The following is a 6,060-nucleotide window of genomic DNA, read 5'->3' as shown; positions in this document are numbered from 1 at the left end:
TGTGTCATGGAAACAAATCAAATTATTCACTCGAGAAAACTAGACCCATAGCTACTGCCATGACTAGGGTAGCCGAATGGTTGAGGCATCTGCCGCGAACGCAGAGGCACTGGTTCGATCCCAGCCCAGAGCGGCTACCGCGAAAACCGAAATTCGCAAATTGCGGGAATCTTTCTCTTTTACTCCAACGAAGGCGTAATTAGAGTGACAAAGAAAAATCCCCGCAATTTGCCAACTTCGATTTTCGCGGTAATAGTCCTGGACACAGGAGGCTCACTTTTTCGTATGTGACATCTATTTGCATTTAGACCATTGGACGTGTCGTTTGCTTTACCCCATCATGGTCGAGAATATGATGGAGTATGACCAGTGAAACCTGTGTCGAAACGTCGGTAGATAAAGGTACCTAATTGAATAAATTTCGCGTTAACCCCGTCTATAAATATGAGTTAATAAATGATGGAGTATGATCGCCACAAAAAAATGCACTGTACTACACTGTGCTGCGGTTGCCATGTCCTTGCCTCCGCGAAAGTTTGAGAAAAATATTATTTTTATTTTTCTGTATGCCTAATGTCACATATATGTGTGTTCCTAATGTCACAGGAACAGGCTCCGAAGGCGGAACGTGCCAAAACCAGTTGGACGACCCCAGAACCGCCTGCTCTGATGATGTATCTGTAATTAGTAGATATCCAACCGACTCACCATGTGATACTACCGTATTCGAACTTCAAGATATTCACAAGAAACGACACGTACTAGATCCATTCTAGATACGTTATAGTTTAGATACTAACTAGTTCTCTTTTGCATCGCAATTCGGGCAACCAATGTCACTTTTACGTTAGATAGAGTAAGATATCTATTAGATGTGAATTAGATCTCTAAGTCATATCCTGTGGAAATCGTTCAAGAGTATCTCCAGAATCGCGGAAATGTCAAATTTGACAGGTTTGATCTTAAACATATCGTTATGGTATCTTGTTGATGTCTAAAAGATGTCTAATAGATGTCTATTTCATAGTCCGAATCGGGCCCATAGACGTGCTTACAAACAGTTGCAATATCGTATAGTAACGAGTAAAAATATCGCCTACTAACAACTACCTACTCTAAATTGCAGCGACTGCAAAGAGCTAAAAGTCGATAAAACCAATTTAAATTATTCTAGTGACAAAAAAATCCAAATGGAAGAAATAAGTTAACTTAGTTCTACGGCAATTTATCTTTATGACTCTTTAGAAATCGGTGTAAACAATGATGAACTATATAATTAGTTCAACCTGATTGTTGTTTGATAGATAACTTTTTCCTCTTTAATTAAGATCTTGTTATTTGTTTGACTGCGAAAAACTAATTAATTAAATAAACATACTTACGTATTTTTTGCAACCTGCTCTTAATTAAAATATCTTGATAAATTACGGCAGTGTTTGTTCAGTATCACGTATAATTAAGAATCAAAAATTTATTTCAATTCGCGCATGAATATTTTTCATGAATAAAGTCAGCACCGTTGATTACTTTACATTGAAATCTGATTGGCATAGTGTTTGCCGACGAGGGGTAAAATTACCGTAGCTGGTGAATCAACAACTCGTTGATTAGCCAAATACTCGTCTAACTGGGCACGATTTTACATAGGACATACATACTCGTAAATCACAGTCTATTCGAGAAATGAATTAGAGATTTACTAGATATGAAATTGTAAAAATATGTGACGTTCCGCTACAAAAGGCACCATTTCCCCGGCTGAATATTGACTCCGGTTGAAGCGACAGCCACCATAAGGTACCTTTTTCCGTGGAACGTCACATATCTTTACTATTTCATATCTAGTGAATCTCTAAATCATTTCCCGAATCGCGCCGTTATAGGTAACAATACAGTCCATTGACGAAGCCGTCTAGACAGGGCAATTGTGCGGGGTGCGGGGGCAAGGGGTTAGTCGCGCGCACCCGAGCTGCATACATCGCCGTTGTTAGTAGCTCGGTACTATGTAGTACCGAGCTAGCGTGTCTATAGTAAGTCAAGTGTAAGTCTTGGGCAGTTGTTTAAAATTCTGTGACAACCATACACTACTACCCATCCACTACTGTTCTTGTGCGGTGTCGGCATTTACGCAAACATCAAAGGCGTCGGTCCACTGTTACTATTTACACTGTGCCTAAATAGTTTTTTTTTACTCTGCGGATTTAGGCTACACTGTACATTTATGCAATCGCATACAAGTAAATACATAGTTATAGAGATAATCATCAGGTTTTCTTAGTGTAGGGCCTACACTGTAGGCAAAACCAGTCCCAGGTAATATGATAATGTTTTTAATAGATTCATGTAATTTAAGGTTTATTTTAAGAACATCACGCGTCACGCGTTTTTGTATTGGATTAAGTATAACTAGTTTTATTTATTTGAATACTACCATTCATTGACAGTACCATTTTCGGTATTTACGTAAGTAAGTATTAAAAAATGAGGCAGTCTTGCGTCATTTAAGGGGCCCACTGATTAACAGTCCACCGGACGGTATCGGCTTGTCAGTTGTTCGGAACTGTCAATATTTTGTTCTAACTGACAGGCCGATACCGTCCGACGGACTGTTAATCAGTGGGCCCCTTAAGAAAATGGTTTCTGAGAGAGGATGGATAGCCCAGAAGCACTAACCACGGTGCATAAAAAGAGAATACGAAAAAGACTGAGAGTAGGTAATTATGATATGTGTACCACATTTAAAACTCACAGTTTTTCAGCAGTCACTGCATTTATATGGCATTTGCAATATAAATATCGAGAATTAAATAAAACAAATAAAAACAAGGTAAATACCTATTCTTCTTAGTACAGTCGCCATTACATAAATAGTTCAGATATCGGATTTTTGTAAACATCTTGGCCGCTGCGAAATATCTGATACCGACTGTAGCTTGTTAAAATGTTTTTATATTTAATATTTTCACGTTATCCACATGACCATGTTAGCTAGAAATAAAAAAAAAAGTTTAGTTAGGTACAATAGTTTCTACCACTACATTCAATAACACTAGATAGATACACGAAAACATGAAACTAACAAGACAGAATAGAAGGCTTGAAAGGGTTCTGTTATTACGGTGCCGTCATTAACCAGGGCTCGTTATATGTTTTCCCAATTTCGGGCCGTATTCGGAGCTAACGGAGCGAGTTTCGATTTGTTCGACAACTATATTTTACAAAACGGATTGAGAGCCTCTGAAAGGAAGTGTTTCCATTTACAAGGGGAAATTACGAACCCGTGACATAACTTTTGGGTCACAGAAAAAGGTAATGATGTTGCCAATAACTGTTGGAAGTTGGATTTTTAAGATAATGAGTGATACAATTATGATATTTGTTTATATATAGAAGTTATCTATTAGACTCGAGTCAATTGGGACCTGTAATAAACCTCAATAATTTCAACCAAAGGTCTCTTGGCACCAAAAGGTCTCTATAATTGAAATTACGGAACATCTTTCAATCAAATTCAGATTTGGGATTTCAATCCAGGTTTCACTTTAGTTATGTATATTTATAAACAGTTTTATTATATACATCGGATACATCCATAAGTCAGGAACAAATATTTGTGTTAAACATTCAAATAAATGCCCTTACCAGGATTCGATCACGAGACCTCATGCTTCGTAGACAGGGTCATAGGTCACTACGGACTTCCCCTATAGGACTAGGTGATTTAAGTAGGCAATGCATAGCCTAGCTGACATATAATACCTACTGGTCGGAGACAAAATTAGGTTAAGAATTACCTTAAAACAAGTACTCTTGAAACCCGAGTACTCGAATACAAATTCAAAGTTATGCTTAGCATTACCAAAGCGCTGCTTTCATTCCGCTTGCAGAACTCTCTTATCCAAACTTAATAAAAGCACAGCGCCTAAACTAAAATTGGCTTAGATTTTGTATGACGGTTTAGACGATAATACATAAAATAATGAATTCCTTTATTTTGTGGAAATCTCAAACATAATATGCCTGCAGAGTTAACCTGAGCAACACGACGCAACGCGTGAGTAGGTACGTACTATTCTGTCTCGGAATTCAGGACAATCAATTTACACTTCGATAGCTAAAATTCGGGAGCAAACGAAAAAGCTGGGCTTTCACCATGAGCATTTAATGACATCTAGATGTAAAAACAAAAGGTAAAACAAAATAGCATAAAAACATAGACAAAATGTATAAAAAGTATAAATAACATATAAGACCTTAAATTAGTCCTCGACACTATTCATTGCCATAATCATCATCATCAATATTTAAGAGCTACGAGTATGCTCTTGTCAGTGGAGTAATCGCCACTCTTTTTTTTGCTGGGCCAGCCTTTTAACTCCCTCGTACGACACGACAGAAACAGAAACTCTATGTGTTATGACAGAAATTCTATATGGGCCTTCCAATACCATAATCATATACACAAGAGCAGCCGACACAACGGAGCCACGCCGTTTTGTCGTCTAAATAGTGTTTAGTTTTAAGTTTATAAAATACATATGTATGTTAGTCTGTAAGGTATTTGTAATATGGGCCTTGTTGCCTGAATTAAATATCTAAATAAATAAATAAAATATTCATGCCACAATATACGAGTTAATAAATGTTTATAATTAGTAGGTACCTCTACTGTCTTTGTGTAGCTAACGTCCCGTTTATGTGTTGTTTGATATATCTGCGACATTGAAACTTCTTATCTTTTGCAAGGGTGCAAAGCCAGCTTGTTTAGGAAAGATGAGCAAACAAAACGATAGCGATGTTAGAATTAACTTTTAAATTGCTACTTAAGAATATACTAAAGCGGTCTGAGAAACATACCTAACCAGGCGTGGCTCACTCCCCGATTTCGTCGCTTTGCTACAGGTAGCTAAAAGTACATCCGTTCCACCCCAATTTTGGGGAAAGCCGATCGTAACAGACGCGTTTTGTTAGAGAGTGAGTCTTCTGTACCTAGTACTAATATTTATTCTGTGACATAACACAACCGATAGTGTCTAAAATTCAGCTAAAACCTGGGAATACATTGTCGCAATAAAGTATTGAGGGGAAAATACTTATTAAGTTACACATTAGGTACTTTAATATATAAAAATTACACATTAGGTACTTTAATATATAAAAATTACCGTTTAAGAGACCCAGTCAACATCAAATATATATATAAGCTAACAAAATGCCACATGTAAATGTGACGCAAACTTATCACCTAGGGCGCAGAAGTGCACAAGTTTAGGACTGATTTGTTGGGCACATTTACCGCCAAGCTAACAGCGGCCGTAGCGCTACATAACATCGTAGCCAATTCGTGTTGGGTTTCCCGATATGTAGAGGAAACTCTTCGTAGAGGTAAAACGACGTCTCATGATTAGCTCTGAATGGGTTAACTTATATTTGTTTGCCTACATTGTAATAGTATTGTACGTATCAGTAATAACTCTATATCCGAGCACCAATATTTCACTCTCTGGCCCAAAAATCTTTAATAAAATAAACTCCAATTAGTTTATCTGTCGTTGAAGCATAAAAATGGAAAACCAAACCTAAACGTACAGTTTACAGTTTTAGTTGTGGGCTATATACCTAATACTAATAGCAGTGATTTGTAGCGAAAATAAACCAAGCAAAAGGCAGAATGTATTTAAGTTTACATGACAACTTTTAATTAATGTCCTACTAACATACCTACACACCTAAATAAAATAAAAAGTACATGAACAACTCATCGAACGATTGCAATACAAATATAAAGGTTTCATCTACTGCCAGCACTTGACTGCGGTCCCTCAAAAAGGGCGCAACCGGAAAATTATTAGTTAGTCTGTATTCTAGATTTTCTACACCCATATTTCACAATGTATGAAAGGTATACTAGGGTTTTAATATTTATTTTTTCAGGCAAATAAACAGGCACTATGAAATAGGCTTGCCAGGTCATCAGGTCAGGTTAGATCATTATTTGAGTCGATAGAATTTTAGTGTTGAGTCGTCTTGAAATAATTTTTTTTTTTAAAAACATTTACC

Source organism: Cydia fagiglandana, chromosome 1 (genome assembly GCF_963556715.1).
Source record: "Cydia fagiglandana chromosome 1, ilCydFagi1.1, whole genome shotgun sequence".
NCBI classification, from domain to species: domain Eukaryota; kingdom Metazoa; phylum Arthropoda; class Insecta; order Lepidoptera; family Tortricidae; genus Cydia; species Cydia fagiglandana.
The sequence above is the reverse complement of the archived record's forward strand: the minus strand, read 5'-3'. Positions refer to the sequence as shown.